Below are 13,439 nucleotides of genomic sequence, written 5' to 3' on the forward strand. Positions count from 1 at the left end.
ACCAATAACCTCAGGCCCATCTCGCTTACGTCGTGCGCCGGGAAACTGATGGAGAAGGCGGTACACATGCGACTTTCGACGTATATAGAAGACCACAATAATATACCTCACACAATGTTTGGGTTTAGGGCACACTTGTCAACCCAGGACGTGTTACTGCAGCTGAAGATGGAGGCTATCGATCCCCCTCGCAAACGAAACAGTAGGGCCATACTGGCATTAGATCTGAAGGGGGCTTTCGACAACGTGAAGCATTCCAAGATTCTGGACAATCTACAGGGTGCTCACTGCGGAAAGCGTACCTTTAATTACATCAAGGCTTTCTTGCAAGATAGGAAGCGCACATCAGGATTGGCGACACGTGTCCGAGGCGATACCCATGGGCACCAGGGGGACGCCTCAGGGAGCAGTCCTTTCTCCACTGCTCTTCAACGTTGCCCTCATGCACCTGCCGGAACAACTTAACGCCATAAGGGGAATTCGCCACGCCCTATACGCGGATGATATAACCATATGGACAACGGAGGGAAACATGGGACAGATGGAGAAGGCCCTCCAAGAGGCTGCCAGTACGGTTCAAAAGTATGCAGAAGAATGCGGACTGCGCTGTTCCCCGGACAAGTCGGAGCTCCTCGTCCTGCGAGGGAAGGGGGATACTGCATCGCTGGAAATCTCGGCCCATGATACACCAGTTCCCCCGAGGTGGAAACAATACGGATTTTGGGGCTGCTCATTAACAACAAGGGTGTGAACGCAGCAGCGATCACCAAGCTCCGAACGGTGTACGAACAAGTCATCCGTATGATATCTCGGATCACAAGCAAGAAAAACGGCATGCAAGAACAGGATACCCTTAGGCTAATACAGGCCTTTGTCATCTGCAGGATAGTGTACATGGCCCCGTACCTTCGTTTGAGGAAGACCGATCTAAACCACCTGGACGTTATCATTCGAACGGCTTATAAGAAGGCACTCGGCCTACCCATGAAAGCATCTACGGAGCGTCTACTAAAACTAGGGGTACACAACACGGCTGATGAATTGATTAGCGCCAATCTTACAAGCCAGGTAATGCGACTGGCCACAACTACGACCGGCCGCAGGGTCTTAGAAGATTTAAACATTAGCTTTCTGCAGCAAGTGGCTGGGAGACAAGATATACCTAAAGAGTGGAAGAGCAAATTCCTTACGCTTCCGCTTCCCAAAAACATGCATCCGGAGCATCCCAAGCAACCACCAATATCCTTCGGACGGCCGACAGAGGTCTATTTCGGATGTTCTGTACGTCCGCTGAACATCCGCAAACAGCCGGTAGACGTCCGTCGGCCGTCCGAAAGGTGGCCAAAGGTATACGGTTCGCCCGCCGACGGACGTCCAGTTGAGTACGTCCATTGGCGGATCTTCCTCGAATAGGTGCATGCGTGCTTTTTTCACTCCGTGCAATGCAATAAAACCAAAAACAATTTGATGCATAGCACGCATATTTTATTGTGGTTGATGATACATCAGCAGAGCAATGGGTTACATTCGGAAAATTTCTTAAATGTGACTCTTCAAATGTGGCAAGCTTGAGACACACATCCGTAATCTTCCCACCCACAGGATTTCTGAAATAAAAAAGAACGCGGCAAACATCAGCAAGGGAGTGACACTCTCATAGAGCCAATGGGGACGTTTTTTTTCGAAGGCGATGGTGGCGTCACCTGGGAGAGGCGGTAAACGCATCAAAAATCCAATATGGCGGCGCGCTTTTAGGCGGCTGGTTGTGGCCGGTTGCTCGCGCTACCGTGCACTGTACTCGCGCGTTCCTGGTGCTGGCGGCCGCTAGCTCGATCCAATCTTTGTAAATACTGGTGATTAACTGATCCCGCGCTGCATTCACGCTTGATTTTTTAAGTACTTACGGAATCTGCTCACTCGCTTTTGTATTCCGATGTGTCTGTTGATGTAGCATGGTGCATGGTGACGAGCGGCGCGACTGCTTAGCAGCTGCGCTCGCTCGAGAACGAAAAGCGTAAATGGTTTTGTACAAAGAACAATTTAATAAAAGAACATCAGCAGCGACAACCGGTGTTCAAAAAGTGATTTTGGCATCAGTGACATTGCAGTATCAGTAACAGGCATCCTAAAAATCAAAATAAAAAAACGCCATTATGTAAACCTAGAAGACATGGGCGCACAGCGAATATATAGGTGATAAAAAAGGGTATCAAGGTAGGTACAGTATACATAATAAAGTGCTACATGACTGAATATAGGTTTGTACGCGACTTTGTAAGAGATTTAGGTAAATAGCAGGGAAGTAAAACATCTGACATGTACTGAAACGCATCAGTCTGTGGCTATGGATAAACACACGCAGAGAAAGGCAGCGAAAATTTTCACCCTTTGACTCGTGTAAAAGAAATCACAGTGCGTTGGGCTAGGGACAACATAATATGCTGGAGTGCTACTTCTTAGTATAAAGACTCAGAGAAAAGCTCACTGTGCGACTCGACATGACGCCAATGACGCTGCTGCAGTGCGAATGTCGTCGACGTCGCCGTTTTCGCTTGCGCGGCTGACCGGGCGTCGTCTGCTTGTCGTCTGCTGCCGCGTTACCCGCGTCGTCATCTTCGCAACTAATTTCTTTGATATCTTATTTTTAATACGTATGGCTGTTTATAATTTAGTTCATAAGCATGTTTTTATTATTGACAGAGGTCGAAAAATTTCACTTTTATTAGGCTTAACTGCAGCCGCGTTTACCGCCGATACCAGGATCGCTGCAATCGTTTCGATCATGGCGCCACCCTCGGCGCGGACGCGCAACTTGCAACATGCCACAGCCCTGACATCAGTCATGTGAAACAAATGGCACAATGCAGTAGCCCAAGTAAAAACATTGGAAATTAATAGAAGTGTTTAATGCTGCAAGTATAACAGACAATGCACTTTAACAAACACCTCAATAAGTATAAGGCAATAACAGCTCTCACTTTTCCACACCATATTTGACAATGTATCTGTTCTTTATTTTCATGGGCCTTAAGGCACTAACCTGCGCAGCACTGTACGCGACTGTGAACAGAAAGCCGCAAAGCTTCCGTTGCGAACCACTGCGACCTCACGTGCTTCCTATGGTCTGCCTTTCGCGCGTTGTCACTCTTTATATAGGCACAGTGAACATAGCGATGCCTTAAAAATTAACAAGATGCGAAAACACTCCGTCCCGCAACTTTGAAGAGGAGTGGGAATTAGTCGCGCGAGTTGAGGGCTCCCGCAGCTGTGTGATGTAGGCTCCCGAAAGTGTGAGAACAGCACACACTTGGGGAAGCCATCTCCTCGCGCTTACTACTCCCATTGTCCTGTGAACGAATGTTATATGCGCATGCTGCATTGTCCTAGAAGCAAAGTTCCAAGAAGTGTACTGGATACATACCTTCGTAGGCAATCACATGTGCACTAAGCCTTCTTTACACCAAGGTCGACGCAGTACGGGATTCCGGTGTTCCAGAAGAGCTTCAGGCGCTTCCCGTATCTTTCGAATTGCTTAAGTTACATACAACTTTCGTCCGCAGACCGAACAAATCCACATTTTATAATAACAGAGCTATAAAGATCTGCGCGACAACACTACGCGACATATCAACAACAGCGCTACGGAGCCGTACTGATGGATTGGATTGGTCTGACCCATAGAGTTTCTTACTATAGGAAACTCTATGGTCTGACCGCGAACTGACATCTATGATGATGGTGATAGCAGAATGCACGGGAGTTTTGATGCTTGCGAATGGTTTCAATGGCAAGTTTAGCTAGCAAAACAGTGGACATGTCGCGCAACTCCTCTAATTTGGAGAAGTTTTATAAATATAAAACTAGTCATTGAGTTTTAGCAAAATTCTGCAACACCTGCTTCTCCTCTTAGATAAATTTAGCTCGTTGGGGACTCTTGCACTGCAGGTAGGAGTGGAATTATGGTGTGGAATCGTACCAATTTACAAACGTCTTCGCGTCAAACCCTCCAACTGATGCAAATAAAACAGTATACATACACGAAAGACTCGAATTTTCTGTGAAATAAAAAACGTCCATACTCATGGCCTCGGAAAATACTCGACCTTACATCCTTCGGACGTCCACCTCGTCTCTCATGCGGATATACAAAAGTGGACACTGTCCGTACGTCCGGCGGATGTACGAATACGGATATCCGAAATCGGATTGTGTTCGTACGTCCGATGGACGTCCGATCTCGGCAAAGGACGTTCGGATCTAGCTCGTACGTCCGACGGATATCTGTGGTTGCTTGGGATCATCATGCTAGATGAGTGGCGAGTAGCAAGAAGATGAACGAGTGCTATTCAACAAAAGAAGGAGCCTTCTTCGTGAACGCTGCGGGACATGTACAAGGAATATCAACAATCTCAGTGATGCACCAAATGCAAGTCGTGGACGGGCTTTCAATTCGTAACGCGGATACACAGGCTATGGAGGAAGTAGCGATAGCCCTAGCCGCAACGCACTCCGCATCTAAATACATAGTTACAGATTCCCAGGCGGCTTATAGAAACTATATGCGTGGCAGAATCACGCCGCTAGCCTGCAAAATTCTTAGTCAATGTAGGACTTCAGCTGAACGGAAGGAATTAATATGGGTACCAGGTCACCAGGGAGTTGAAGGAAACGAGCGCGCACACGCTTCGGCCCGAGCTTTTCTTCCCCGGCATCCTTCTACGTCCTCCCTTCCTGATTCTGGCTCCCCCTCTCCGCTAACGGCATATTCAGAAATATTGCAACATTTGCGCCTTGAAAGGCAGACACTCCCGAGGCCCGCTAAGGGTCTCAGTAAATCAGAGGAATGTCACCTTCGCAGGCTACAAACTATGTCTTTCAATAACCCAGCTACGCTTCACGCCATTGAGCCCGAGTCCTTTTCGGCACAGTGCAAATTTTGGGGCCAGAAGGCAAACTTGTACCGCATGGTATGGGCTTGTCAGAAAAATGACAGCATTGAGATCATAAATCAGCCAACGCGGGAGGGCTGGGAGGCGGCCCTGTCCAGCTCGGACCTCGAGGAGCAACGAGCCCTCGTCGCCAGAGCACGGGCAGCGTCTTTCACCAACGGCGTCCTAGATCAGACTTCCCTTCAACTAAGGCATTGTGGCTTTAATAAACATTTTCATCATCATCATCTTTCACTTTCATTCCCTTACGGCGCGGTTCGGGTGTCCACCGAGATATGAGAGTTTCCTGGCGCACTGTTTGTCTTCTATTTTTTTTACTAGTGATATTTTATTTCTTTCATTTCTGTTTTTATTCTCGTTTCTGTTCTTTTTTTTTTATAACGGAGTCTGCGAAGACCTGCGCTGCGCGTTACGTCGCTCAATTTCGCGCATGCGCAGAAGTGGCAAATCTGGCCTCCGGCTCACGCGAAGTGCGGTGTTGACGGTCCTAGTGAACTGCTGCAAAAAAATTCCCTGTGCTTTTCATGTTTACGGAGACATTTGGCCTCCTTCGCGCCGCAGTCTCACCCTTCCCATTTTCTTCGCAGGTCTCAGTCTGATGTCTGCCTCAGGGATTTTCCAGCGATATAAGACATTTAGAACAGGGTGTCCCTATCGATTTATTGGGATAGGATATTAGGAGTACTCCATTACGCATGCGCAAGACAATTACCTCATGAGCATCAGTGTCCTGCGCCTGCGCAATTCCTGTATCCACCAAAAGCAGCCAAAGAAAGTAGCCGGAATTTAAGAAGCTAAGAATTTAGTTGTAATAAACGCTTTCTTTTTTTTTATTTGTCCAGCTCCGAGCCACTGGGAAGCTGTTTTCACCGCCATGGAAAGCACGCCGCCAACAGCGATGGAAGTGGACGCAGTGTGTGGTCTCGAGGGAAGCACCACGACTCTGCCGCCTCATCTGCGCCTTTCTTGCACCCGGAGCCCAGAGAGACCCGTCTGCCAGTTGCTGGGGCACCTGGGATCCTGCAACGAACTCCTTCGGCTCTTGTACCTCCAGCTGCGAGAGGACGAAGTCGACGAACTGGGCGACCTACAGCTCGTGGCGAATGATTTACCCGAATACGCGTTGGAATTGGAATCGGAACACTTGAGACCCACTGCCGTTGACCTCCTGGAGTGGCTGCTGCTGCAGCATCGATGTCTGGTCTGCGTCCAGCTTAACAATGGCGTCCTTATGAGGACCCGCTTCAGACGAGCCCTGGTACGAAGTCCCGGGATGCGAAAAGTGAATGTCAAAAGATGCTCAAATTTTTTTAGAGACCAATACTCCATTCTCGAACTCATCGCATCGAAGGAACCCATCGAAGAGTTGGTATTTTCCCGAGTGACGGAAATATCAAATTTTCGTGGCCTCGTTCGGGCTGGTACCAGTCTCACAACACTCGACGTAGCATTGGTTGGAATGAGCGAGGGCGCAGCTACGCACTTGGTGGCACAGCTAAAAAATAATAAAACCATTGCCACACTCTCCGTTTCACAAGACATCTTCAGGCTTGGTAGTTTCGTCGAATACTTAACCAAAGAGAATCCGAAGCTCAAAACACTTGTTCTCTTCTCATCTCATCCGTCCGAAAGGGAAATTTTGCAGAGTCTAGTCGATGCCATTTGCACAGTGACAACCCTAGAGGAACTGACCGCAGCGATAAGCTGCGATGACGAAGAACAGGTTCCCATTTTCGGTAAAGTGCTCTCCCGAAGCAAGAGCATAAAGCGGATGTGCTTGACATGGTCTATGGCGCTGTTCCGAGACGAATATTCACTCCATTCCATCTTGTGGACTGACAACCATCCAGTAAGCACTAAAGCGTGGCTGCCTTCTTTGAAAAAATACCCTGTCCTGGACATGCTGGTCAGGAGCTTTTTTCCCTGCGAGGTCTCCTACAACGCTTTCTTCGGAGCGATGGCACAGAACAGCACTGCAGTAAATGCCGCCGTTGTGGATTTATCTGCACGAAGACACTTGAAGGAGCTATGGGGCACATTTCCTTCCCTCGGATCGCTTCACGTGTGTTACTGCGTCCACACGATGTTAATCCAGAGCCTTCTTTTGGATTCCACCAGGGTGTCGATACTCACGGACTACATGGAGGTATCTTCCCTATCAGCGGCTCCCCGTGGCGGAGACCTTCCCAGTGTGCTTAGCGACCTCGACTGGAGCGATCACATCACCTCAGTCTCCTTCCACATCGCTTGCAAATCGTTTGACCCAGGTAGTTATGGCTCCCTGATCGCGTTCATAGAAGGGGCTGCTAATCTTAAAGCACTCTGCCTTAGATTTTACTCGAGTTTTCCCCCTGAAGTGCTTCATCGTGTTCGCGTTGACCAAAGTGCCATGATCAAAGCGATTGCGTCGAACACCAGCATCCACGCTCTCACGTTGATGGGCCTGGACTTGGACGAAACCGAGTGCGAGATGCTCGTCGAAGCCACCGTGCGCGGCCCGTATTTTAATCATATCTGTGTGGATTTTAGAAGCGCCACTGTGTTTTTCCTACAACATTTGGCGCCAGTGGCGGCAAGCAGCTGCAACATGCTTGGCGTGCAAGTGCGCGACCCTCGTGGAGCCGAGAAAGAACTTTTCGCTATTGAGGAGGTCACGAGACGCAACTCTAGCCTCTTCATCCGGGCAGCTCGTTTCGTGATGGACGATCAGACAAGCTATTGCGTGCGGGCGCTGGAGTTTGTGTCGCAGCATCCGATCCTCGTTGAAATGATTCAAGAGAGGTCGGCAGATAGCCGCGACGAAGCGAAGAAGATGATAACACGAGCCCTGTCTACAATCGCTAGCATGAGCCAGTTCATGAGGGCGGCCGGCGTGGTGAACAGGGTCGAGTGCTACGCTCGGCAAGACCGCCAGACGCAGCTGGACGACCTGAACGACGACTGCTGGTTGCACGTGAGGAAGTACCTGAAGGTGGCGGACGTCTTGGAACCGCCCCCCATGAATGTCTAGGTGGTCACCCAGATTAACGCCGAAGTGTCCAGTTCCTCGGTTTGCTTTCTTTAGCTTTTAGCTCGTTCAAAGGTGACGTACGAATTTCTCGGTTTATCGAGCAATGACAGCTGACCGGCTAGAAATAAAGTTCTTTTTGCCCGCAACCACTGTACCTGCTGTCCCTCTTGGAGATGCCGCTGAAAGACTTTCCGAACATTGTGAGTAAAACGTTGCAGGACTCCTATTCTGCGCTTATGAACTGACGCGACAGCGTACGCCGTCTGGTGTGTCATCTGATGATGACGCGACTATTTAGAATTTTTTTTTTACAAGATTCTTTTCTCAGGACGATGATATACACCGATTCTTAGCATCAGCAAACATTGACTTTCCGTTGTGAGCAGTTTGGTACCTTTGAACACATTTTTCATTCTTGAATTTTTTTCAATAATAAACTGATAAATTAGGCACTCTAAATTCTCTTAATTAGCATCATCAAGCATTGTTTTTTCATTGTGAGCATTTTGAGGCCTTCGAACCCCCTTTTTAGTAAGTATTCGGACGTGTGTGCCTTTTATGTCACGTGAACCGACACTTGAGCGCATTAGTTGCAATATATAACACTGCCACTAGTCACGCGTGTTACGATTCTTTTGAGTGTCGCCGCGGTCAGTCACTATCTTTTTCGTTCGGGAGAGCGCCCTCAGCCTCTCTCTTCACAACCGCAAGGAGCCTTCTGTTCCAATCGCCATAGCGGTCGCCCGCCCTTCAGCGGCGTTCGCAAACATCCGTGACGTATAAGTGCAAGAAACTCGTGTGGTGTGCGATGTCAGGGCACTTTAGAGAAGCACAGCTGCAAGAAATTTACTAGGAGCCCTCCATTGCAGCGCTTCTTTCTCTCCTTTCTTGCATTCCCTCCTGCTAGTTAGGTTAGAGAGGCTGTACGAGAGGGACGGGGAGACGCACACCGCCTCAATTCCGAGAGGGAAAGAGACAACTCTATTTGTCAGCAGATCAAATGGCGAGTGTACTGCGTCAATCAGCCGCTCCAGCTGGCCGGCAGTTGTGATCTGTAGGCGACCTCTGGTGCTCCCGTCGTCGCCCTGGAATGAACGCCGGGGTCCGAACTGACGACAACAGCTTCCCATTGTTGAGGATAGGGAGATCTACCGATCTACCAGAGGCGGATCCTCCGAGCAGGCCCAGGTTATGTGGTCCAAAGTGGCAGGCTCGCCGCACAATTGAGAGAACGGGTTTACCAGGTCGAGGAATATGTTAATGTCTACAGGATCGACTGCGACCGCGTCTACAGCCTTCGCCACGTGGTAGCCTGTTCTCTGCTGAATGAATCGTGCGGAGGAGGCAGGCGCACTCGTACCTCTCTGTAGTATTGCGTATTGGCCTGACACGATTCCACTGTCTCACATCGGGGTGTCAGAAGCTTCCTCACCCGCTTGGCTCACAAAACCTCGAGCATACATTTGCGCCAGGCTCATGAACCGCAGCATCCCCTTTCCTTTGGGAGGAAAAACTCTCACCACACCTCGTCGCAAGGCTATCATATTGCACAACGTAGTCGCTTAGATGCCGCTTTAGAGCGCTCTTTTCCGCACCGATCGGTGTGTGGACTGCACGGAAGGTTGTTTTTGTGCCATAACACAGCACTCCCCCACAACCATGGGTGTATTATAGAGTTGACGTGTGCGCTAGATGTGCAGGCTAGTAGAGGGCAGACAGCGCCGTGTCTCTCCTCTTCTTCGTTCTCGTCCTTTGCGCTGTGCATAAACATAGGTGTATTCCTGGTTTGAAACACGTGTAGTATGGCAGGTTAGGTCTTTGGAGGCGTGCTGGAACCGTCTGTACTGGGAAACTCTTGAATGTCGATAGAGTCCATCCCTAGTTTTGTGTCCTTTAGTTTCCGCACTTGTCGCAGGTATACCCTGTTTCTTCAAGCACCTTTAAGCTCATAAGCATTTCAAGTCCCTAATGCTTGAAATTGTGGTTTTGGGCGGTTTCCCGTTCCAAAGCGACTCAGGCTATGAGGGGCGCCATAGTGAAGGGCTCAATCTCGACCACCTGGGGTTCTTTAATGTGCACTGACGTCGCACAGTACACGGGCTTCTAGAATTTCGCCTCCATCGAAATTCGACCGCCGCGGCCGGGGTCGAAGCCGCGTCTTTCGGGTCAGCAGCCGAGCGCCATAACTTGAAATTCGTCTATTGAAAATTTTCCACTTTTATTGCCCAACAGAGAGGGGATGTTTTAAGGCTCCCCGCCTAGACGACGGCTAAGAGGTCTTGACTCTTGGCGGCGGCTTCGGCCAGTTGGAAGGCTTCTAAGCTCTATATCTGAACTAGACCTGAGTAGTAAAGCCTCTCATTGCTTGAGTGTCTTTATTTTGCAACCCTCCGATGTGGCAAGAGGACATCCACAAGGGGTATGATTAAGGTAAGCTTTATTTTTACAGAGATTTGAATATTGACCCTGGTAGTAATGGCTGCACATAGCGCGGGTTCGGAAATGTATTCGTTTGCCTGGCTTTTGGTTAGTGTTTTGTCGACTGGGGGGTACATATAGTCCCGGTGAGTTTGTATGCAATCTCTTGGTAACACACAAGGCGATCACTATCTGTGAAGCTCGCGGCACGACCCCCAACTCAGAAAGCGAGACCTCGAGCCAGTTCGTGAGCTACTTCTTTACCAGCGAGGGATGCTTGTGCAGGTCTGCAGATTACTTGAATTTTTCGATCGTCCGTCGCGGTACGCAGGATTCCGTTCGTCAACGGGGAGGTCCTCCCTCTGGGAAGTTCATCACTACAACCTTGAAATCGCTTATTATAATTTCCGCCTTCGTGTCCGCAATCGCTATGGCAGCTTCCTCTGCAATTTCCGGGCAGCCCGACGTGATTGAGGCGCCGCTTCTGAGATGCATTTCGGCTCTAGCTACCGCTATCACCATTCTCACGGTCGCGCAGTTAGCTGCGTCTTCTATTGAATAGTCTTTGAAATTTCTGGCAGGGGCTTCAGCCCGTTTCTCTCTGTGATCCCTGTGGTGGAGGGGATGCATGTTCTTAGGTAGTAGTGGGATCCTTAGCCTATCACGCACACTTATGAGCAACTTTTCGACCTTGTCGATTTGCATAATTTATTCCTAGTTTCCCTAGCATCTCCTTACCCGTGACGCTTCCCGACAGTCTTTCGTACTGTGAGAATTTTACGTGCTCTACAATTTCGTCCTGCGTGCTCTGGAGACTGTTGTGCCCGAGCACGCATTACCAGCGCCGTGCGCCCACCATTGTGCAAAGCAAGCCTGGACTCTCAGACATGCCGCGGCTTGCAGCTTGATTCATCCTGGCTCGTCCAGCGCAGTACCTTCCTACTCCCCTGGATAGTTTAGTTCCATTAACATTGTGACTAGCGTCGGCTCGAGACTCAACGGACGCTTCGCCGGCTGCTCCCACCGCCGTCGTAACAAGACCCAGTCTAGCTTTTCTGTGAAGGTGCCAAAAAATTATTCCACGAAAAGTTGCGATAGAGTGGTACGAACTAACACGGCAACGATAGCGACGTGTTTGGGGCTGGACAAGTGGCCTGAATTTAAAAATAATAAAACTGAATTTCACGACCAAAGCATCAATTTCACCTGTGCGACAACGCAAAAGCTTCCTCACCACACCCGTGCGCTGGAAATATGTTAAGTGGTGGTGGTGGATACTTTGGATATTCTGGGGAGAGGATACTGGTCCCGGCGTATGTTGGCCAGTTAGTGGCATCACTTTTCGGGGCCAGGGGAAAGGGAATTGGGTGGCGGGTGGGGTTGGGGGAACACTTGCTGTCGCCGTCGTCGCTGAGCTTGCTGAAATTCAGGGCTCCTCGAACAGCTGGCTCTTCGCAGTCACCAGGCCCACCACAGCAGCAGCAGGATCAGCACCAGGGGAGGGGAGATGAACGGCAGCGCGCTGGTAGTGGCGTGCGCGCGTCGGGGGCTGGAGGCAAGCAGCATGGCCACCGACCAGCCGCAAGGCTAGCCAGAGGCGCAGCAAGGAGTGCAGGCCAGCCGGGGCTGTCAGCAGGCAGCTGCTGACACACACTTCACAAAGAAAACATAGCTGAACTCAACAAATTTACAGTAATTCTGGTGTGCTTCTGCTTACGCAATTACGCGGAATTTGTGTAGCAGTAAAGAAATTCTTAAATGTCATAGGTCCGGAAAAAATATATTTGCGCACATGAACAATTTTTTTTACTTGAACCTGCATAATTATCGCAAAAAATGCGAGTGTTTTCGTCAAGGTGTTCAAGGTCAGCTTCGCTCAATTAGGAACTCAAAAACCAGAAACGTAGCCGCAGTTGCAGATCGAAACAGCCGGTTGACTGCAATCCCCTTTTCAGTGCTGTACCATTGTACTCTTTCGCCGGCTCTCTTGGGGCCATCTTGAAGTAAACTGGCGACATTCCTGAGTTTACCCAGAAGAGGGAACTGCTTCCATCAAGAATGCGAGAGTGTCGCCTGGGAACGAGACCTTTTGGCTGGAAAACAAGCTTACGCAGAAACTGACTTGCAGATTTCTGCAAATGGATCATTGGTGACTCGGAATGCGTCCACTCTTTAGAGAGTTGTGTGTGTGAGTGGTTGGGGGGGAAGACAAGTGTGTGACTGTGTGTGAGTGCTTTTTTGTTAGTTCAGTGCGTCGTAAGGGCAGGTGTTATTTGGCATGCATGCGAGCCGCAACAAGGGTCGTCGAGAACACCGGTAGATTTTGTTTATTTGCAACATCTTTTTGGCGTTTTTTTTTCTTTGGAAAAGAGGCGGAGGGGGACAAATGAAATAAAAAGTAACTAGTAACGTGACACCTCACGTTACCGAAAAATGTTAACGTAAGTACGTTACCCGTTACAGTTACGAAATGGTAACGAGTACGTTACTAAGTTACCGAAAAAAGTAACGCGTTACCGGTAATGCCGTTACTTTTAACGCGTTACCGACAACACTGGGTATACTCATACCATCACCTCCATACCACACACTCGGGAAGCCAAGTTTAGGATGTAGTGGGTACGCGTGGTTGATTTTATAGTATCGATACGGCTATCAATAGAGTTATCGATAGCACTATCGATGCTACTATCGATTGTAGTATCGATAGCGCGCTATCGATAGTACTACCGATAGTCTTTTTTTACCATCGATAGTTCGATAGGGACTCGACTATTGATAGTATCGATAGTATTATCGATAGTTTTGCATCCCTAGTAGAGAGGCCTACTTGAAGTAGGAACGCGGCCGACCGCCGGTGGGGAAGCCCTAGTAGGGGCGGGAGGGCGCCGGACGGCGCTGGACACGCGCGGGGCTCCTCGAGCTTGACTTTACTCCAGCTCGTCCAAAGAGCAGGCAGGAGGAGCGGCCGGCCGCAGCGAAGCCTTGAGCGCTTGTGGCTACGGGGGGATGCACTTCAATGCACTCGCTCTTCAGCCGCCCTCTAAATCGGGCAGCGGCAC

At 49.6% G+C, this 13,439-nt stretch overlaps 1 long non-coding RNA gene across 1 annotated transcript; it reads right to left on the reverse strand.

Moving 5' to 3' along the window:
* Positions 1 to 1,463: 1,463 nt before the first annotated feature.
* LOC149348273 (uncharacterized) lies at positions 1,464 to 3,656 on the reverse strand. Its single transcript, XR_016292240.1, has 2 exons — positions 3,422 to 3,656; positions 1,464 to 1,607 (listed from the first exon to the last, which is right to left on the reverse strand). It is a non-coding gene; the product is annotated as an uncharacterized LOC149348273 (long non-coding RNA).
* Between the last annotated feature and the right edge of the window lie 9,783 nt (positions 3,657 to 13,439).

Source organism: Amblyomma mixtum, chromosome 4 (genome assembly GCF_055824585.1).
Source record: "Amblyomma mixtum isolate Tamu chromosome 4, ASM5582458v1, whole genome shotgun sequence".
NCBI lineage: Eukaryota > Metazoa > Arthropoda > Arachnida > Ixodida > Ixodidae > Amblyomma > Amblyomma mixtum.